General features: G+C 40.9%; 3 non-coding genes and 1 pseudogene across 3 annotated transcripts; all 4 read right to left on the bottom strand.

The window, feature by feature from the left end:
• Positions 1 to 1,505: 1,505 nt before the first annotated feature.
• LOC122087192 lies at positions 1,506 to 1,612 on the bottom strand. Its single transcript, XR_006142698.1, has one exon. It is a non-coding gene; the product is annotated as a small nucleolar RNA R71 (small nucleolar RNA).
• Positions 1,613 to 8,864: 7,252 nt separating this feature from the next.
• LOC122086593 lies at positions 8,865 to 8,971 on the bottom strand. Its single transcript, XR_006142486.1, has one exon. It is a non-coding gene; the product is annotated as a small nucleolar RNA R71 (small nucleolar RNA).
• An 8,083-nt stretch (positions 8,972 to 17,054) lies between these two features.
• LOC122087044 lies at positions 17,055 to 20,234 on the bottom strand (annotated as a pseudogene).
• A 233-nt stretch (positions 20,235 to 20,467) lies between these two features.
• On the bottom strand, positions 20,468 to 20,623 carry LOC122086740. Its single transcript, XR_006142527.1, has one exon. It is a non-coding gene; the product is annotated as a 5.8S ribosomal RNA (ribosomal RNA).
• Between the last annotated feature and the right edge of the window lie 2,431 nt (positions 20,624 to 23,054).

Below are 23,054 nucleotides of genomic sequence, written 5' to 3'. Positions count from 1 at the left end.
TTCAAGTTCAAGCATTGATTCAAGTAAGTAGGCTCCTTCAGTAGTCTTCTCTCCCCCCTCTCATTCCCTCTTCTGACTACCCTTTCTTTCTTAATTTAGGATTTTTATTTTCAGTCGTTACATTATTGCTATCCCTTTCCCCCAAGGTTCATGGCTAGTGTATGTGTTGGCTTTGCCCCTCCTAGCCATAGAACCATCAATTTATTGTTTTTATTTTAATTGTCTCCCTTTCCCTAAAGCCAAGTAGAGTAACCCTTGTAAGAGTGACTCTCTGGTCAAGTAGGGAAGCTCATATTATGATGCATCCCTCGGGCTAAGTAGAGAAACCTACTTGTGAGTCTCTCTCTAGCTTTATCCCCTTTCTTTTACTTTATTTTTATTTCAGAATTTTTTTTCTTTATTTATTTATTTATTTTTAATTGCGTGGGTTGTTTATTTTCAGTTATTTATTTATTTAATTTTAATTGCGTGGCTTGCGTCTTTAAATTCTTAGATGACGAATGGTTAGGACGTTATTTTTAGGACGGTAATTAGAATTAGATCACAACCATTAATCAGTTCACTTTCGCATTATTAAAAAAAATAAAAAATAAAGTGGCTGCTCTCCCTGTGTTCGACCCGTAGCTACACTGATCCGTACGCTTGCGGTTACATTTTAAATCTCAAACAAGTTTTTGGCGCCGTTGCCGGGGAGACAGTTCCATGTTATTTTTCACTTTCTTTTGGTAAATCGGAGTGCTTTGTTTGCTTTGTTTTATATTTTTCCTTTTCTTTTATTGAATTCCTGAGAAGAACAACTTGCAATAATAGTTGTATCAGTGGAGGTTGTCATGCCTCACAGTATGATAAAGACAGGTTTCGCCCTGTAGCAGTACCTCAGGAATTGACCTGAGCAACCCCGGATCCCTGCCGGTAAGCTCCCAAAAAGAAAAAAAAAAATACAAAAAAATCATCAAAAAGTTTTGCTATCCATTCTTTTGTGCTTGTCTTACTTTAGTTGTGGAAAGTTTTTCTGTTGCATGAGTGTTAAGTGGGTACGTAATACTAAGAATCGGTTAGAAAGAAGAGATCCAACAAGTAGTGACCCTATACGTTTGCTCTCTTTAAAACCCTTCAATATGGGAGACCAACAGCAAAACCCTTCACCTAAATTTCTGAAAGATAGGTTCTACCCTGCTAGAACAGCCCAACCTTCCTGCATAGTTCTACCACAAGCCCAGGGCAATAATTTTGAACTCAAATCTCAATACATCACTATGTTGCCCCACTTCCATGGGTTGACCTCTGAGGATGCATACCTATTTCTAAGGGAATTTGAAGAGGTATGTGTTCTAATCAAGATCCAACAACTTTCTGATGATGCTGTTAAGCTTAGGTTTATCACTTTTGCATTGAAAGACTAGGCTAAGGAGTGGTTGTATTGCTTACCTACAAATTCCATAACCTCATGAGAATAGTTCACAGTTGTCTTCCTTAAGAAGTTTTTCCCAACTCACAAGACCAATAAGCTTAGAAGTGATATCCTTCAGTTTAGGCAAAAGCCTAGTGAGTCATTTTCCAAACTTATGGAGAGATTCAAGGATCTACTCCAAGAATGCCCTCACCATGGCCTAGACCTATGGCATTCATGTCAAATAATTTATGAGGGTATTGATTACCCAACTAAACAAATGATAGAGTCTATGTGCCCTGAGGGATTCACATCCTTTACAGATGAAGGAAAGGCATGGGAATTCTTACTTGACTTAGCTGACAAAACTCGTGAGTGGGAACCAACTAAGAGAGTGAAAGAACCATAGGAGGAAAAGGATATTTTGTGGATGGAATAGTAGCCAAGGAAGCCCATTTGGATAGCCTAATCAAGAGAATTGAGGCTATTGTTCCTAGAGAGCCATCATCAATCAATTTGGTTAAGATTTGTGCTTGGTGCCAGTCCCCTGGACATCTCCTAGAAGAATGCCCCAACACCTCTGGGGGTACTTCTAATGATAGTCTTAATGCATTATACCAGAATAATCCATATAGTAATACCTACAATCCAGGATGGAGAAATCACCCGAATTTCTCTTGGAATCAAGGCAACCAAGCAGGGCCTTCCAATTTCCATAATCAAGGTCAACCTGGACTCCAAAGGCCTCCCTTTGCACAACAATCTTTTTCTCAAAATACTTTTCCTAGGTCAAATGTAGGACCTCAGGCTAGTTTTCCTAGGGCCCCTCTCCTATCATCTTATCAGCAACCCCCTAGGTTTACCGATACTGGAGAGGCAAGTAGAATAAGTGACTTGGAAAAAAATATGGCCCTCCTCATGACAAGCCATCAAAATCTTACGAGAGAACTCACTCAAGTTGTCTCAATTATGCGTGAGAGGGAGAAAGGAACCTTACCCAGTCAACCAGAGCCTAACCTTAGGCATCATCAACCTATTAGTTCACAAACATCAACTAATACACCACTGAATATAGTACAAGGTCAAACCCAACATAGGCCCTCTAACCAATGTAATGTTGTTTATGCCCTTAGGAGTGGTAAAGAGTACCAACAGAGCGTTCCTAAATCTTCCTCATCTATTACTCATGTTAACTCTCCTTCAGTTGATGACACAAGTGTGCCTCTTGTTTCAGGTTTGTCTGATGAACCTAAAGATTTTTTTGAAACTAAATATGATTTAGTTGAGGAAACCAAAAATGATACTTCTGAACAGGGGCGAATCCCTAACAGTCCTTATGTTTATCCAGTCCCATTTCCTAATCGCTTGGTAAACAAAAGGAAGACTACGTCCATGGATAAAATTTTAGAAGTCTTCAAAAAGGTAGAAGTGAACATCCCCCTTTTGGATGCCATATCCCAGATCCCTGCCTATGCAAAGGTACTGAAAGATTTGTGTACTCACAAACGTATCACTAGTGTGCCTAAAAAATCGTTCTTGGCAGGTGACATTAATTCCATAATTACTCAGCCTATAGCAACCAAATATAAAGATCCAGGGAGCCCTACCATATCTTAGAGGCAACACCTACATTGAGCATGCCTTACTTGACCTTGGCGCAAGTGTGAATCTTTTACCTTACCATGTGTACAAGCAACTTAGATTGGGAGAATTGAAAGCCACTGGAATTACTCTTCAGTTGGCAGATAGGTTTGTTAAAATTCCTAAAGGGATGGTTGAGGATGTTTTACTAAAGGTGGGGGAATTTATTTTCCCTATTGATTTCATTGTGTTAGATACCAAGCCCTTCTCAACCAAGGACGAGATCCCAATAATTCTAGGAAGACCATTTTTGGCTACCAGTAATGCATTAATCAACTGCCGGTATGGTTTCCTAAGATTATCTTTTGGTAACCAAACTGTAGAGTTTGACATGTTTAGGATAGGCAAGCAACCACATATGGATGAAGATATTAATATGATTGAGGATTTTCTGGATTTTTCTGATGATTTAATTACCAACTTTGATATTAATTTTGATTTAGAATTCCAAGAGTGTATGGATGAGTTGGATGATGATAGTGAAAATTTCTTTTTTGAAGTCTTGAGTCTTCACACACCTGTGGAGCCCTTAGGACCCCTTTCCAATTCCATTCCCAAACCTTCCATAGTTGAGCCCCCTAAGCTAGATCTTAAGGAGTTGCCATCTAATTTGAGTTATGCTTTCTTCAGGCCTGACCAGACTCTTCCTGTAATAATTTCTTCAATTTAACTTCTAACTAGGAAGAGGAGTTACATAAAGTGTTAAAAGATAATAAGGAAGCCCTAGGTTGGACCATGGCTGATATCAAGGGTATAAGCCCTTTTATTGCGCAACATCATATACATCTTATGGAGGATTCCAAACCATCCACGGAACCCCAAAGAAGAGCTAACCCAGTGATGATAGAAGTTATTAAGAAAGAGATCCTAAAGTGCTTGGATCATAGAATAATTTATCCTATTTCTGACAACCAATGGGTAAGCCCAGTTCACGTAGTGCCTAAGAAGTCTGGTGTGACTGTAGTTCCCAATGTCAATAATGAACTAATTCCTACCCGTGTCCAATCTGGGTGGAGAGTGTGCATAGACTATAAGAAACTTAATGTGGCAACCTAGAAGGACCACTTCCCATTGCCATTCATTGACCAGATGTTAGAGAGGTTAGTTGAACATGAATACTATTGTTTTCTTGTTGGATATTCCAGCTATAACCAAATCCCAATTGCTTTAGAGGACCAACATAAGACCACTTTTACATGCCCATATGGAACATTTGCTTACAGTCATATGCCTTTTGGGCTTTGTAATGCCCCTGCTACGTTCCAACGATGCATGATGAGCATATTTTCTGACATGGTCGAAAAATTCTTAGAAGTATTTATGGATGACTTTTCAATTCATGGGAATTCCTATTCTGAATGTCTTCATCATCTTTCCCTAGTTTTGAAAAGGTGCATATCTAAGAATTTGGTTTTGAATTGGGAGAAATGCGATTTTATGGTTAAATCTGGTATTGTTTTAGGCCATGTAATATCCAAGGAGGGAATTAAGGTAGATAGAGCCAAAGTGGATTTAATTGATAATTTACCACCTCCTCAATCTGTTAAGGATGTTCGGTCTTTTCTAGGGCATGCGGGCTTCTACAGAAGGTTTATTAAGAACTTTAGTCAGTTAGCCCGACCTCTCACCTCATTACTTGTCAAAGATCAGACTTTTGAGTTTTCCAAAGAGTGCCTAGAATCCTTCAAGCAACTTAAGAAGGAGTTGACCAATGCACCCATTGTTCAACCACCTGTTTGGACTGAACCTTTTGAACTGATGTGTGATGCTTCGGATTTTGCCATAGGAGCAGTTTTAGGTCAAAGGATTAATAAGTTACCCACTGTCATTTACTATGCTAGTAGGACCTTAAATGATGCACAACTCAATTATACAACCACTGAAAAAGAATTTTTAGCTGTTGTGTTTGCATTAGAAAAGTTTCGGTCTTATTTAGTTGGTTCACATGTGGTGGTGTATACTGATCATTCTGCCCTCAGATACCTAGTTCAGAAGAAGGATGCCAAAGCCCGTCTCATTAGGTGGGTTTTACTTTTGCAAGAGTTTGATTTAGAAATTAGGGATAAGAAAGGAGTTGAAAACCTAGTTGCAAACCATTTATCCCGGCTTCCCAATTCCTTGACTGTTGATTCTCCAGTCAACGAGAACTTTCTAGATGAACAATTATTTGCAATGTCCAGTGAACCATGGTTTGCTGACATTGTCAACTTCTTAGTTTCAGGTGTGACTCTGGATCAGTGGTCCACCCAATATAAGTATAGGTTTCATTCCCAAGTTAAGCACTTTTTCTGGGATGATCCTTATTTGTTTAAGATATGTCCGGATCAGATTATCCGACGATGTGTTCCTGATCATGAGCAACATTCCATTCTCTCCTTTTGTCATGATCATACATGTGGTGGACACTTTGGACCTAAGAAGACTGCCGCAAAGGTTCTCCAATGCGGATTTTATTGGCCACTCTTTTTAGAGATGCTTTTGATTTTTGCAAGGCTTGCCCCACCTGCCAGTCTTTTGGCTGTATCAATAAAAGGAACATGATGCTTCTCAACCCCATTTTAGTAGTTGAGATCTTTGATGTTTGGGGCATCGATTTTATGAGACCATTCCCTAATTCCTTTGGGAATTTGTACATACTTTTAGCCGTTGATTATGTTTCTAAATGGATAGAGGCCATACCTTGTAAATCTAATGACCACAAAGTGGTGGTCCAGTTTCTCAAAGAGAACATTTTTTCCCACTTTGGTGCACCACATGCAATAATTAGTGATAGGGGTACTCATTATTGTAATCGGCCTTTTGAGGCCTTAATGAAAAAGTATGGGGTCACTCATAAGTTATCTACCCCTTATCACCCCCAAACTAGTGGCCAAGTGGAGGTGTCTAATAGGCAGATTAAACAAATCTTAGAGAAAACTGTTAATTCCAACCGTAAGGATTGGTCCCTTAGGCTCATTGATGCCTTATAGGCCCATCGTATTGCATTCAAGACTGACCTTGGCCAGTCACCGTACCGTTTGGTGTATGGGAAAGCTTGTCACTTACCAGTTGAGTTGGAGCATAAGGCCTTTTGGGTTATTAAGAAGCTTAACTTTGATTTGTCTGATGCGGTAATTCATCGTAGGCTCCTACTATCTGAGTTGGAGGAACTTAGGAATGATGCCTATGAAAGTTCTAGGATTTACAAGGAAAAGACTAAAGCTTTCCATGATAAGCACATTCTGCGTAAATCTTTTGCAATTGGTGATAAGGTCTTATTGTACAACTCTCGATTGCATCTTTTCCCTGGTAAGCTTAGATCCCGATGGGATGGCCCGTTTATTGTCCATAATGTATATCTCCAAATGCCAACAAGGATAGATGGACCACATCCTTAAGTGATTAAAGATTTGTTTTTGGTAACAACAACTACCTAGCATAGTTGGTGAGCTATGGTATACAAAATTCCCTTGCTCACCAAGAGATCTCAAGTTCGAATCTTATGGTTGTTTTTTTTTTAGAGAATTTTGTTGAAGATTTTCTGTTTTTCACTCACTTAAAACACTAAGGGCATGAAGGGGATTTCCACATCAAATTAAAAGCAAGCAAAATCGTGGAAGGGTTCTTGCGTAAGAAGAGAAGAAAAAAAAAAAGGAAAGAAAAAAAAAGGGAGAAATAAAGATTGTCCATATCTTCTCTCTCCTCCACATCATCACCAAAAGATTGTCCAAATCACACAAAGCAAGAAGGGAAATCATCCTCTGGAGGGAGAAAAAGTAGAGAAATAAATTAGAAAAAAAAGGAAAGAAAATAAGCAAACAAATTGTAGGAAATTTTTCAAAGTTTATTTCTCTCTTCTCTCTCCTCCACCTTAGCACTTTTGTTCTCAAAAGATCTCACAACCAGTTGTGAGTTTCTCCCTTTCAGGAAAGAGAAATTTGTTACCCTACCTCTCTATTCCCTATAAATACAACTCATGTAAGAGGAGGGGAGACAATTCATTCTTCTTCTAGTTTTTGTTAGTTGCTCTCTCTTTAGTTTTAGTTATTCTTTATCTTTTCTTTAATCACTTTTGTAATAGATTTTTTTTTTATTTCAATTAATGCAACTCTTTTATTTTTATGTAGCCCTTTTATGTTTATGATTTATGCAATTGAGTTGTAATTTTTTAAGTTATAGTTCTAAGCTTAGATCTAGGTGACAAGATCACAAGCCATGGAGCAATTTTTTTTCAAGATTTGTTTTCTCTAGTACTAGAAATTTCAGATTTGGTTTATTCCAAATCTGGTTTTTAGTACTGGTAGTATCTCAAATCGATCAAGTTTTCAGTTCGAGGGTTGAAGTTCAAGTAAGTAAGCTCCTTCAGTAGTCTTCTCTCCCCCCTCTCATTCCCTCTTCTGACTACCCTTTCTTTCTTAATTTAGGATTTTAATTTCAGTCGTTACATTATTGCTATCCCTTTCCCCCAAGGTTCATGGCTGGTGTATGTGTTGGCTTTGCCCCTCCTAGCCATAGAACCATCAATTTATTACTTTTATTTTAGTTGTCTCCCTTTCCCTAAAGCCAAGTAGAGTAACCCTTGTAAGAGTGACTCTCTGGTCAAGTAGGGAAGCTCATATTATGATATATCCCTCGGGTAAGTAGAGAAACCTACTTGCGAGTCTCTCTCTAGCTTTCTCCCCTTTCTTTTACTTTATTTTTATTTCAACACTTTTTTTTCTTTATTTTTTTTTAATTGCGTGGGTTGTTTATTTTCACTTATTTATTTATTTAATTTTAATTGCGTGGCTTGTGTCTTTAAATTCTTAGATGACGAATGGTTAGGACGTTATTTTAGATATATATGTTTAGGACGGTAATTAGAATTAGATCACAACCATTAATTGGTTCACTTTCGCATTATTAAAAGAAATAAAAAAATAAATTGACTACTCTCCCTATGTTCGACCCATAGCTACACTGATCCATACGCTTGCGGTTACATTTTAAATCTCAAACAAGTTTTTGGCACTGTTACTGGGGAGACAATTCCATGTTATTTTTTGCTTTCGTTTGGTAAATTGGAGTGTTTTGTTTGGTTTGTTTTGTTTTTCCTTTTCTTTTATTGAATTCTTGAGAAGAACAACTTGCAATAATAGTTGTATCGGTGGAGGTCGCCATGCCTCACAGTATGATAAAGACAGGTTTCGTCCTGTAGCAGTACCTCAGGAATTAACCTGAGCAACCTCAGATCCCTGCCGGTAAGCTCCCAAAAAGCCAAAAAAAATCAAAAAAATAAAAAAAATGGTTAAAAAATCATTAAAAAAAAATATTTTGCGATCCATTCTTTTGTGCTTGTCTTACTTTAGTTGTGGGTAGTTTTCTATTGCATGAGTGTTAAGTGGGTATGTAATACTAAGAATCGTTAGAAAGAAGAGATCCAACAAGTAGTGACCCTATACGTTTGCTCTCTTTAAAACCCTTCAATATGGGAGACCAATAGCAAAACCCTTCACCTAAATCTTTGAAAGATAGGTTCTACTTTGCTAGAACAGCCCAACCTTCCTGCATAGTTCTACCACAGGCCCAGGGCAATAATTTTGAACTCAAATCTCAATACATCACTATGTTGCCCTACTTCTATGGGTTGACCTCTGAGGATGCATACCTATTTCTAAGGGAATTTGAAGAGGTATGTGTTCTAATTAAGATCCAACAGCTTTTTGATGATGCTGTTAAGATTAGGTTTATCACTTTTGTAGTGAAAGACCAAGCTAAGAAGTGGTTGTATGGGTTACCCACAAATTCCATAACCTCATGGGAACAGTTCACAGTTGTCTTCCTTAAGAAGTTTTTCCCAACTTACAAGACCAATAAGCTTAGAAGTGATATCCTTCAGTTTAGGCAAAAGCCTAGTGGGTCATTTTCCAAACTTATGGAGAGATTCAAGGATCTACTCCAAGAATGCCCTCACCATGGCCTAGACCTATAGTATTTATGTCAAATAATTTATGAGGGTATTGATTACCCAACTAAAAAAATGATAGAGTCTATGTGCCCTGAGGAATTCACATCCTTTACAGATGAAGGAAAGGCATGGGAATTCTTACTTGACTTAGCTGACAAAACCCATGAGTGGAAATCCACCCAAGAGAGTGAAAGAACCATAGGAGGGAAAGGATATTATGCGGATGGGATGGTAGCGAAGGAAGCCCATTTGGATAGCCTAATCAAGAGGATTGAGGCTATTGTTCCTAGAGAGCCATCATCAGTCAATTTGGTTAAGATTTGTGCTTGGTGCCAGTCCCCTGTACATGTCATAGAAGAATGCCCCAACACCTCTGGGGGCACTTCTAATGATAGTGTTAATGCCTTATACCAGAATAATCCATATAGTAACACCTACAATCCAGGATGGAGAAATCACCCAAATTTCTCTTGGAATCGGAGCAACCAAGCAGTGCCTTCCAATTTTCATAATTAAGGTCAACCTGGAGCCCAAAGGCCTCCCTTTGCACAACAATCATTTTTCCAAAATACTTTTCTTAGGTCAAATGCAGGACCTCAGGCTGGTTTTCCTAGGGCCCCTCTCCTATCATCTTATTAACAACACCCTGGGTTTACCAACACTAGAGAGGCAAGTAGAATAAGTGACTTGGAAAAAAATATGGCCCTCCTCATGACAAGCCATCAAAATCTTATGAGAAAACTTATCCAAGTTGTCTCAATTATGCGTGAGAGGAAGAAGGGAACTTTATCCAGTCAACCAGAGCCTAACCCTAGGCATCATCAGCCTGTTAGTTCACAAGGATCAACTAATGCACCACTGAATATAGTACAAGGTCAGATCCAACAAGGGCCCTCTAACCAATGTAATGTTGTTTATGCCCTTAGGAGTGGTAGAGAGTACCAACAGAGCGTTCCTAAATCTTCCCTATCTATTACTCCTGTTAACTCTCCTTCAGTTGAGGACACAAGTGTGCCTCTTATTCCAGGTTTGTCTGATGAACCTAATGTTTCTTCTGAACAGGGGCAAATCCCTAACAATCCTTATGTTCATCCTGTCCCATTTCCTAATCATTTGGTAAACAAAAGGAAGACTGCTTCCATGGACAAAATTTTAGAAGTCTTCAAAAAGATAGAAGTGAACATCCCTCTTTTGGATGTCACATCCCAGATCCCCGCCTATGTAAAGGTACTGAAAGATTTGTGTACTCACAAACGTATCGCTAGTGTGCCCAAAAAGGCGTTCTTAGCAGGTAACATTAGTTCCATAATTACTCAGTCTATAGCAGCCAAGTATAAGGATCTAGGGAGCCCTACCATAGCTTGTGTCATAGGCAACACCTACATTGAGCATGCCTTACTTGACCTTGGCGCAAGTGTGAATCTTTTTCCTTACCATGTGTACAAGCAACTTGGATTGGGAGAATTGAAAGCCACTGGAACTACTCTTCAGTTGGTAGATAGGTCTGTTGAAATTTCTAAAGGGATGGTTGAGGATGTCTTATTAAAGGTGGGGGAATTTATTTTCCCTGTTGATTTCATTGTATTAGATACTAAGCCCTTCTCAACCAAGGATGAGATCCCAATAATTCTAGGAAGACCATTCTTGGCTACCAGTAATGCATTAATCAATTGTCGAAATGGTTTCCTAAGATTATCTTTTGGTAACCAAACTGCTGAGTTTAACATGTTTAGGATTGGCAAGCAACCACATATGGAAGAAGAGATCAATATGCTTGAGGATTTTCTGTATTTTTCTGATGATTTAGTTATCAACTTTGATATTGATTTTGATTCAGAATTCCAAGAGTGTATGGATGAGTTGGATGATGACAGTGAAATTTTTTTTCTGAAGTCTTAAGTCTTTACACACTTATGGAGCCCTTAGGACCCCTTTCCAATTCCATTCCCAAACCTTCCATAGTTGAGCCCCCCTAAGCTAGATCTTAAGGAGTTGCCATCTAATTTGAGGTATGCTTTCCTAGGGCCTGACCAGACTCTTCCTGTAATAATTTCTTCAAATTTGACTTCTAACCAGGAAGAGGAGTTACTTAAAGTGTTAAAAAATAATAAGGAAGCCCTAGGTCGGACCATAGCTGATATCAAGGGTATAAGCCCTTCCATTGTGCAACATCATATACATCTTATGGAGGATTTCAAACCATCCACAGAATCCCAAAGAAGAGATAACCCAGTGATGATGGAAGCCATTAAGAAAGAGATCTAAAAGTGCTTGGATCATGGAATAATTTATCCTATTTCTGACAGCCAATGGGTAAGCCCAGTTCACGTAGTGCCTAAGAAGTCTGGTGTGACTGTAGTTCCTAATGCCAATAATGAGTTGATCCCTATCCGTGTCCAAACAGGATGGCGTGTGTGCATAGACTACAGGAAACTTAATGTGACAACCTGGAAGGACCACTTCCCATTGCCATTCATTGATCAGATGTTAGAGAGGTTAGCTGGACATGAATACTGTTGTTTTCTTGATGAATATTCTGGCTATAACCAAATCCCAATTGCTTTAGAGGACTAACATAAGACTACTTTTACATGCCCATATGGAACATTTGCTTACAGGCGTATGCCCTTTGGGCTTTGCAATGCCCCTGCTACGTTCCAACGATGCATGATGAGCATTTTTTCTGACATGGTCAAAAAATTCTTAGAAGTATTTATGGATGACTTTTCAATTCATGGGAATTTCTATTCTAAATGTCTTCATCATCTTTCCCTAGTTTTGGAAAGGTGCATATCTAAGAATTTGGTTTTGAATTAGGAGAAATGTCATTTTATGGTTAAATCTGGTATTGTTTTAGGCCATGTAATATCCAAGGAGGGAATTAAGGTAGATATAGCCAAAGTGGATTTAATTAATAATTTACCACCTCCTCAATCTGTTAAGGATGTCCGGTCTTTTCTAGGGTATGCAAGCTTCTATAGAAGGTTTATTAAGAACTTTAGGTAGTTAGCCCGACCTCTCACTTCATTACTTGCCAAAGATCAAACTTTTGAGTTTTCTAAAGAGTGCCTAGAATCCTTCAAACAACTTAAGAAGGAGTTGACCAATGCACCCATTGTTCAACCACCTGTTTGGACTGAACCTTTTGAACTGATGTGTGATGCTTTTAATTTTGCCATAGGAGCAATTTTGGGTCAAAGGATTAATAAGTTGCCCACTGTCATTTATTATGCTAGTAGGACCTTAAATGATGCACAACTCAATTATACAATTACTGAAAAAGAATTTTTAGCGGTTGTGTTTGCATTAGAAAAGTTTCGGTCTTACTTAGTTGGTTCACATGTGGTGGTGTATACTAATCATTCTGCTCTCAGATACTTAGTTCAGAAGAAGGATGCCAAAGCCTGTCTCATTAGGTGGGTTTTACTTTTGCAAGAGTTTGATTTAGAAATTAGGGATAAAAAGGGAGTTGAGAACCTAGTTGCAGACCATTTATCCGGACTTCCCAATTCCTTGACTATCGATTCTCCAATCAACAAGAACTTTCCAGATGAACAGTTATGTATAGTGTCCAGTGAACCATGGTTTGCTGACATTGTCAACTTCTTAGTTTCAGGTGTGACTCCGGATCACTGGTCCACCCAAGATAAGTATAGATTTCATTCCCAAGTTAAGCACTTTTTCTGGGATGATCCTTATTTGTTTAAGATATGTCCGGATCAGATTATCCGACGATGTGTTCCTGATCATGAGCAACATTGTATTCTCTCTTTTTGTTATGATTATGCATGTGGTGGACACTTTGGACCTAAGAAGACTACCGCAAAGGTTCTCCAATGCAAATTTTATTGGCCCACACTTTTTAGAGATGCTTTTGATATTTGCAAGGCTTGTCCTACCTGCCAGTCTTTTGGCCTTATCAATAAGAGGAACATGATGCCTCTCAACCCTATTTTAGTAGTTGAGATCTTTGATGTATGGGGCATCGATTCTATGGGACCATTCCCTAATTCCTTTGAGAATTTATACATACTTTTGGCCATTGATTATGTTTCTAAATGGATAGAGGCCATACCTTGTAAATCTAATGACCACAAAGTGGTGGTCCAGTTTCTCAAAGAGAACATTTTTTTCGCTTTGGTGCACCACGTGCAATAATTAGTGATAGGGGTACTTATTTTTGTAATCGGCCTTTTGAGGCCTTAATAAAAAAGTTTGGAATCACCCATAAGTTATCTACCCCTTATCACCCACAAACTAGTGGCCAAGTGGAGGTGTCTAATAGGCAGATCAAACAAATCTTGGAAAAAACTGTTAATCCCAACCATAAGGATTGGTCCCTTAGGCTCATTGATGGCTTGTGGGCCCATCGAACTGCATTCAAGACCGACCTTGGTCAGTCTCCCCACTGTTTGGTGTATGGGAAAGCTTGGACCTTATCAGTTGAGTTGGAGCATAAGGCCTTTTGGGCCATCAAGAAGCTCAACTTTGATTTGTCTGATGCGGGAATTCACCGTAGGCTCCAACTATCTGAGTTGGAGGAACTTAGGAATGATTCCTATGAAAGTTCTAGGATTTACAAGGAAAAGACCAAAGTTTCCATGATAAGCACATTCTGCGTAAATCTTTTACAATTGGTGATAAGGTCTTATTGTACAACTCTCGATTGCATCTTTTTTCTGGTAAACTTAGATCCCGATGGGATGGCCCGCTTATTGTCCATAATGTATATCCCCATGGGGCTATGGAGATTTTGAATCTAGGAACAGGGGTAATTTCGAAGGTTAATGATCAGCGTTTGAAACCGTTCTTCGAGTTTCCTACTACTAGTAGTGAAGAGGTCATGAATCTCCATGAACCTTTTTACACTGATGACTAACTTTTAATCAGGTATAACCCCCTTGCATTGTCTTTGCTTTTAATTCTTTCCATGCATTGAGGACATTGCATGACTTAAGTGTGGGAGAGGGAAACCAGTTTTTGTTTTTTTTTCACTTTGTTTTGTTTGTTTTTCTTTTTATTTTTGAGCTTGCTAAGGATGAATTCCTACTTTGGCTTTTGGCTAATGATCATACCATTCAGTTGCTTGATGTATGAAAATAAAAGTTTTGACTAAAGTACCCATTTTGAACGTATAAAACCCTGTTGAGAAGAAAGAAACAAGCATGTGTCTTGAGATGGGACTTTCTTTTGAAAAATAAGAGACCCCTGTTTTATGGTGATGGACCATATGTAAGTCTGTGGGTTCCTTGTACTTTTGATTTGGAGTTGAGACCTTCTTTTTAATTTGGCATGTGTTGACAAGTGCACAATTTTAAATGAAATGTGAAATGTGGTATAAAGAAGAATAAGAGTTGATTCCCTTGGAACTAAACAGGGCATTGCGCCTCAGGAAGCGTGGTGTCTTGATCGAAATTCCTTGGGAGGAAACTTCTGAAGTAACTCTAGCATCACTGCCTTTGTGGACATATGCAAAAAGTGAAGCTACATAGTAACTTGGGTGTCTGGTGTTTGCTCCACCATGTCATTCAGGCCAAAAGTAGTGGAGTAGAATAGAGTTTATTAAGCAGAAAAAAAGAGAAAAAAAATGTGCAAATGTCATTATTGCTTGGTAACATGTTTGGTCAAAAACACTCCAACGCCTTAGTCATTGGTTCCCTATTTCTTCACAAGTGGTTTTGCCTTAAGATAAGGATGTTTTGGAAGAGATGAGGTGAGTTCCAAATTAAGAAATATGCTAGTGCCTGGAATTGATAAAGGGTAATAAAAGTTCAAGTGTGGGGTCCCTTGTAAGAGAAATTATCTTTGCTCCGGATTGGTATGAGCCTTACCTTTAGCCAAAGTTGGGATTTATTTATTCTGAATTTTGGGTATATATTCACTGCAAACACCCATGAGACACAACTCGTCCACTAGGGTGACCTAGGGGTTTAAAGGCTTGTTGCACATGCTAAGTGCAACCGTGATTCCTACGAAAGTGAGTTAGGTTTTTTTTGTTTTTATTCTTTTCTTTTTGTTTTGCTCGAGGAGTAGCAAAGTCTAAGTGTGGGGGAATTCTGATGAGCACATTTATGTGTGAAATCTAGGGTAGTAAAACATGCATTTTACATATTTAGAATGGAGCTACCTTGGGTTTTACTCTCTTTTTGCAGGTTTTATATTTTCAAGGCCTTAAGGATTATCGGGTGTTATATCTTCAATTTTACACGTAAAGAGGTCCTATTTCTTTTCATGGTTGCGAAGAGGATGAAATTCTGAGTAAGATGGACATGTTCAATTAAAAGTACACATTCATTTGGTCACCCGTACAAATGATTATTCTTTTCGGGTCAGAAAAAGAATAATGGATCAGAACTGAACCGAGATGCAGAACCAGCCCGTTTGCAATTGTCCCAGAGGTACAAGGAATACTCCAAATGCCAACAAGGATCGATGGACCACATCCTTAAGTGATTAAAGATTTGTTTTTGGTAACAACAGCTACCTAGTTTAGTTGGTGAGCTATGGTGTGCAAAATTCCCTTGCTCACCAAGAGGTCTCAAGTTCGAATCTCATGGTTGTTTTTTTTAGAGGATTTGTTGAAGATTTCCTGCTTTTCATTCACTTAAAGCACTAAGGGCATGGAGGGGATTTCCACATCAAATTAGAAGCAAGGAAAATCGTGGAAGCAAGAAGAGAAGAAAAAAGAAAGGAAAGGGAAGCAAGGGAGAACCAAAGATTGTCCAAATCTTCTCTCTTGTCCACATCTTCTCTCTCCTCCACATCATCACCAAAGATTGTCCAAATCACACAAAGGAAGAAAAAAATCGTCCCTAGGAGAGAGAAAAAGAAGAAAAATAAATTAGAAAAAAAAAAGGAAAGAAAATAAGCAAAAAATAGGAAATTTCTCAAAATTTATTTCTCTCTTCTCTCTCCTCCATCTTAGCACTTTTGGACTCAAAAGATCTCACAATCAATTGTGGGTTTCTCTATTTTAGGAAAGAGAAAATTGTTACCCTACCTCTCCATTCCCTATAAATACAACTCATGTAAGAGGAGGAGACACAATTCATTCTTCTTCTAGTTTTCTTTAGTTGCTCTCTCTCTCTCTTTCTCTTGCTGTCTCTTTAGTTTTAGTTCTTCTTTATCTTTTCTTTAATCACTTTTGTAATAGATTTTTTTTTATTTCAATTAATGTAAGCACTCTTTTATTTTTATTTAGCCCTTTTATGTTTATGATTTATGCAATTAAGTTGTAATTTTTTAAGTTATAGTTCTAGGCTTAGATCTAGGTGACAAGATCACGTGCCATGGAGCAATTTTTTTTCAAGATTTGTTTACTCTAGTACTAGAAATTTCAGATTCTTCTCTCCCCCCTCTCATTCCCTCTTCTGACTACCCTTTCTTTCTTAATTTAGGATTTTTATTTTTAGTCGTTACATTATTGCTATCCCTTTCCCCCAAGGTTCATGGCTAGTGTATGTGTTGGCTTTGCCCCTCCTAGCCATAGAACCATCGATTTATTGCTTTTATTTTAATTGTCTCCCTTTCTCTAAAGTCAGGTAGAGTAACCCTTGTAAGAGTGACTCTCTGGTCAAGTAGGGAAGCTCATATTATGATGCATCCCTCGGGCTAAGTAGAGAAACCTACTTGTGAGTCTCTCTCTAGCTTTATCCCCTTTCTTTTACTTTATTTTTATTTCAGCATTTTTTTTCCTTTATTTATTTATTTTTTTTTTTATTGCGTGGGTTGTTTATTTTCAGTTATTTATTTATTTAATTTTAATTGCGTGGCTTACATCTTTATATTCTTAAATGACGAATGGTTAGGACGTTATTTTTAGGACGGTAATTAGAATTACATCACAACCATTAATCAGTTCACTTTCGCATTATTAAAAGAAATTAAAAATAAAGTGGCTGCTCTCCTTGTGTTTGACCCGTAGCTACACTGATCCGTACGCTTACGGTTACATTTTAAAATCTCAAACAACATTGTCTGCTGCCCCTCTATGTGGCCCCTCGAAAATCACTCGGGGAGTGGCACCCCCTCCATCAAGGTAGCTCTTATGCTCTTTGCCCCTTTCCAGAAGGAGACATGAACCCCCCAATAAAATATACCGGTCTATTTTTTGAGCTTCAAATATCCAAATCAAATGAAACATGGTATGAAATTAAGGAAAAATCTGGCACACGGAAGCTTCGTGCCACTGGCTTTTCAACCAAGTGCGATGACCAATTGTGTGAATCAACGGTTCCTCTCGTACTAGGTTGAATTACTATCGTGACACTATCATCACTAGGGTAAAACTAATATGTCTCACGACAGTCTAAACCCAGCTCACGTTCCCTATTGGTGGGTGAACAATCCAACACTTGGCGAATTCTACTTCGCAATGATAGGAAGAGCTGACATCGAAGGATCAAAAAGTAACGTCGCTATGAACACTTGGCTGCCACAAGCCTGTTATCCCTGTGTTAACTTTTCTGACACCTCTAGCTTCAAATTTTGAAGGTCTAAAGGATAGATAGGCCACTCTTTCATGGTTCATATTCATACTGGAAATCAGAATCAAACAAGCTTTTACCCTTTTGTTCCACACGAGATTTCAGTTCTCGTTGAGCTCATCTTAGGACACCTGCGTTATCTTTTAACAGATGTGCCACCCAGCCAAACTCCCCACCTGATAGTGTCCTCTACCTGGATCACCCCACCAAGGCTGGCCTTGGGTCCAAAGGAGGGACAGAGCCCTGCCTCCAACTCACGGAGTATGTAAAATAACGTTAAAAGTAGTGGTATTTCACTTGTGCCGTTTCGAGCTCCCACTTATCCTACTCCTCTCAAGTCATTTCATAAAGTTGGACTAAAGTCAATCTCAACAGTGTCTTCTTTCCCCACTGATTCTGCCAAGCCCGTTCCCTTGGCTGTGGTTTCACTGGATAGTAGACAGGGATAGTGGGAATCTCGTTAATCCATTCATGCGCGTCACTAATTAGATGATTAGGCATTTGGCTACCTTAAGAGAGTCATAGTTACTCCCGCCGTTTACCCACGCTTGGTTGAATTTCTTCACTTTAACATTTAGAGCACTCGGCAAAAATCACATTGCGTGAGCATCCACAAGGACCATCGAAATTCTTTGTTTTAATTAAACAGTCGGATTCCCCTTGTCCGTACCAGTTCTAAGTTGACTGTTCGATGCCCGGGGAAGGACCCCGAGGGGGCCATTCCCAGTCCATCACCCTGACCAGCACGCGGTGGCCTACTCTCACTGTGAAAGCAGCTCGAGTAGTCTGTCGATAGCTGATGGGTTTAAAACTGGGACCCTGTGCCTAGCCCTCAGAGCCAATCCTTTTCCTGAGGTTACGGATCCATTTTGCCGACTTCCCTTGCCTACATTGTTCCATCGACCAGAGGTTGTTCACCTTGGAGACTTGATGCAGTTATGAGTACGATCGTGCGTGGTCGGCACTCGGTCCTCTGGATTTTCAAGGGCTGCCAGGGGTGCACCGGACACCACACGACGTGCGGTGCTTTTCCAGCCGCTGGACCCTACCTCTGGCTAAGCCATTTCCAGGGTGGGAAGGTTGTTAAACAGAAAATATAACAATTCCCGAGGCCCCCGTCGATGTCTTCGGGCTTCCTAACGTTGCCATCAACCGCCACGTCCCGGTTCGAGAATTTTAACCCAATTCCCTTTCGGAGCACGTGAGCATACATGCTCTCTAACGGGCTTCCCCCGTCCCTTAGGATCGACTAACCTATGTCTAAGTGCTGTTCACATGGAACCTTTCCCCTCTTCAGCCTTCAAAGTTCTCATTTGAATATTTTCTACTACCACCAAGATCTGCACCGACGGTCGCTCCGCCCAGGCTCACGCCCCAGGTTTTATGGCGACTGTCGTGCCCTCTTACTCATCAGGGCCTATCAGTTGCCCCGACGGTTGAGTATAGGTTGCGCGCTTCAGCGCCATCCATTTTCGGGGCTAGTTGATTCGGCAAGTGAGTTGTTACACACTCCTTAGCGGATTTTGACTTCCATGACCACCGTCCTGCTATCTTAATCGACCAACACCCTTTGTGGGTTCTAGGTTAGCGTGCAATTCGGCACCGTAACCTGGCTTCTAGTTCATCCCACATCGCCAATTCTACTTACCAAAAATGGCCCACTTGGAGCTATCAATTCCATGGCGTGGCTCAACAAAGCAGCCACACCATCCTACCTATTTAAAGTTTGAGAATAGGTCGAGGGCGTTGTGCCTCCGATGCCTCTAATCATTGGCTTTACCCAATAGAACTCGCCTGTGGGCTCCAGCTATCCTGAGGGAAACTTCAGAGGGAACCAGCTACTAGATGGTTTGATTAGTCTTTCGACCATATACCCAAGTCAGACGAATGATTTGCATGTCAGTATCACAGCGGGCCTCCACCAGAGTTTTCTCTGGCTTCGCCCTGCTCAGGCATAGTTCACCATCTTTTGGGTCCCGACAAGTATACTCTCACTCGAACCCTTCACAAAAGATCAAGGTTGGTCAATGGTGCAACCCACAAGGGGATCCCACCAGTCAGCTTCCTTATTCCTTATGGGTTTTACTCGCCCATTGACTCGCACATAAGTCAGACTCCTTGGTTCGTGTTTCAAGACAGGTCAAATAGGGAGCCCGACAGGCCGATGCCCGAAGCATGCAGTTGCCAATAGGCATGCCATCGAGGCACATGTTGCCTACCATGATCATGGTGATGACATCTCCTCAAGCAAAACGCGATAACCCGGCTTGGGACGCCATCGCAATCCACATCGGTCTATACCCCGAGTCGAGGGCGGACTGATTATTAACCGTTTCGCATCCAATCAAGATGCATCGTTGGCCCCCATCTGCTTCCCTCCCGACAATTTTAAGCACTCTTTGACTCTCTTTTTAAAGTCCTTTTCATCTTTCTCTCACGGTACTTGTTTGTTATTGGTGTCTCGCCCATATTTAGCCTTGGATGAAATTTACCGCACAATTGGGGCTACATTCCTAAACAACCCGACTCGTCGACAGCGCCTCGTGGTACGATAGGGTTCGAACATGAAGAGGATCTCACCCTCTCCGGCACCCCCTTCCAGGGGACTTGGGCCAGGTCCACCACTGAGGATGCTTCTACAGACTACAATTCGAATGACAAAGCCGCACGATTCTCAAGCTAGGCTCTTCCCGGTTCGCTCGCCGTCATTAAGGGAATCCTCGTAAGTTTCTTATCCTCCGCTTATTGATATGATTAAACTCAGTGAGTAGCCCCGCGTGACCTGGGGTCACTGTCGAAATGCCATCGAATGGTAATCAGGGTCACCAGAGCCCAATGGGAGCAGAACACACACATGATGTCTGAACAATTGCAAAGTGGCTCGACCCACCACTCATCGTGAAGCTTGTCACACAAGGAGCCCTTGACTTTGGGCTGACTGCACCTCAAACAGAGACACAGGGGGCCAATCTTTGCTCCGCACCACCACCACAAGGGGTAAAGGAGGTGGGGCAACATGACACATGACACCCAGGCAGGCATGCCCTCAGCCCGATGGCTTAGGGCGCAACTTGCGTTCAAAGACTCGATGGTTCATGGGATTCTACAATTCACACCAAGTATCACATTTCTCTACGTTTTTCATAGATGCAAGAGCTGAGATATCCATTGCCGAGAGTCGTTAAGATAAAGATTCGAATCTAGGATGACCACACCACACCAAAGGCGCAATGATGTCATGTCCTTTTCGTTGCGAGTTCCTTGGCACCGACTGCGCCGGTGGTTGTGTTTGGGTCAAATGCTACGAAGGATCGTAGGCCAACCTTTTACAAGGGTCAGGAAGGAAGGAGCTCACGCTCCCACGCCCTACCTTGATCGCATAACACAACATGTTCACGAGTCATGCTAGGCAGGTATCGACAATAATCCTTTCGCAGGTTCACCTACAGAAACCTTGTCACGACTTCTACTTCCTCTAAATGATAAGGTTCAATGGACTTCTCGTGACGTTGATGGAGGTGAACCACCCACGTCGTCACGATCTGAACACTTCACTGGACCATTCAATAGGTAGGAGCGACGGGCGGTGTGTACAAAGGGAAGGGACGTAGTCAACGCGAGCTGATGACTCAAGCTTACTAGGAATTACTCATTGAAGACCAACAATTGCAATGATCTATCCCCATCACGATGAAATTTTCAAAGATTACTTGAGCTCGTCGGCCAAGGCTATAGACTCATTGAATACATCAGTGTAGCGCGTGTGCGGCCTAGAACATCTAAGGGCATCATAGACCTGTTATTGCCTCAAACTTCCATAGCTTGAGAACTCACTTACTTGGTGCCTTGGATAAATGAGGGCACCTCTATTTATAGTCACTCTTAGTTACAATGATTGGCTAAGATATGTACATGTGTCTTACATCCAAAGATTGGGGTGGAAACTAGAAGCTTCCCGTCTCCTTAGTGGAGAACTCTAGAAACCTCCCTATATAATATTTCCTTATAAAATATCTAGAGTTCCACACTTTGGTAGAAATCTCTAGAAATTGGGCCTTACTAAGCCCAATGGTCTAAGTCCATGGGCTTAATGGCTTGACCTGTGGGCCTTCAGTGGGCGGTCTGTGACACTCTCCCCCACCTAATTCGGTGACGTCCTCGTCGCATCTTCTTTGTGGAACCTTTGTATGTGGTCTTGGAACTGCCATAAAGAGTCGACGGGTTACCAACTTGCTTCGCTCTCTGGTAGCTCCTTCCACTTGACTAAGTATTCCCTACTAAGTGGTACTCCTCATCTTCGGATGACTCGATCAGTGATCATGTATTCAGCCTCCTTATCGTAGGAAGTAGTGATAGCCATTGGTGCTCTTATTGAGGCTCCACGACTTGGGTCTTCCTTATCTCTATGGTATGGCTTTATTAGGCTTGCATGGAAGACTGGATGGATCTTGAGTTTAGGAGGTAGGCTCACCTCATAGGATACTTTGCCCACCTTTTTGGTTATCTCGAATGGGCCTTCCTACCTACATACCAGCCCCTTATGTACCTGCCTTAGGGACTTAAATTGTTGGGGTAGAAGCTTCACAAGTACCAAGTCCCTGATCTTGAAGTTTTCTAGTCGCCTCCCTTTGTCAGCCCATTTCTTCATCTTTTTGGTGGCCTTGTCTAGGTATGACTTAGCCACATCTAGCTTTTCTTGCCACTCCTTGGCAACCTTAAATGCCGAAGGGCTCTTCCCTATGTAGCCGGTCATCACCGTATTTGGTGTTAAGGGTTGTCGTCCCGTGGCAATTTCAAATGGACTTTGGTTCGTAGCCTTACTTCGTTGGAGGTTGTAAGAGAACTGAGCCATATCAAGCAACTTGGCCCAGTCATGTTGGTTAGCACTCACGAGTGTCCTCCAACAAGCTATTAATGCACTCTGTTTGCCCATCGGTCTTGGGATGGAAGCTTGTTGACAAGTGTAGCGATGATCCCAACAACTTGAATAGCTCTGTCCAGAACCTCCCTGTGAAGCGAGGGTCTCGATCACTTATTATGGATTGTGGCACACCCCAATGTTTGATGACATGCTTTAGAAATAGCCTTGACGCTTCTTCTGCCGTACAATCCCTTGGTACTGCCACGAATGTGCCATATTTTGAAAATCTGTCAACCACCACCATTATTAACCCACATCTTTCTGACTTGGGTAGGGCATTGATGAAGTCCATAGAGACACTCTCCCATGGTCTTTTTGGTATGGGAAGTGACTCCAGTAGTCCCCTGGGTGGTTGCTGCTCCACCTTATCTTGTTGGCATATAAGACAAGTTCTCACATAGGCCTCTATGTCATCCCACATCTGAGGCCAATAGTAAGCCGCTTCCAACAATGCCCGCATGCACCTTTGTCCTGGGTGGCCAGCCCATTTAGTGTCGTGGCATTCACGAATGAGGTTCCTCCATAGGTTACTCCATTTAGGCACATAGAGTCTCCTCTTATTAGCATAGAGCAAGCCATTTTGCTCCCAAAATCTTCATGTCTTGCCTTCCCGTGTAAGGGTAAGTATGTTCTTAGCCACAGGATCATTTTGGAGGCCCACTTTGATCAACTCTAGAAGTTCCCCCTCCG

This window comes from Macadamia integrifolia, chromosome 1 (assembly GCF_013358625.1).
Source record: "Macadamia integrifolia cultivar HAES 741 chromosome 1, SCU_Mint_v3, whole genome shotgun sequence".
In the NCBI taxonomy this organism is placed as follows: Eukaryota; Viridiplantae; Streptophyta; class Magnoliopsida; order Proteales; family Proteaceae; genus Macadamia; species Macadamia integrifolia.
This window is presented reverse-complemented; position numbering and strand designations above follow the sequence as displayed.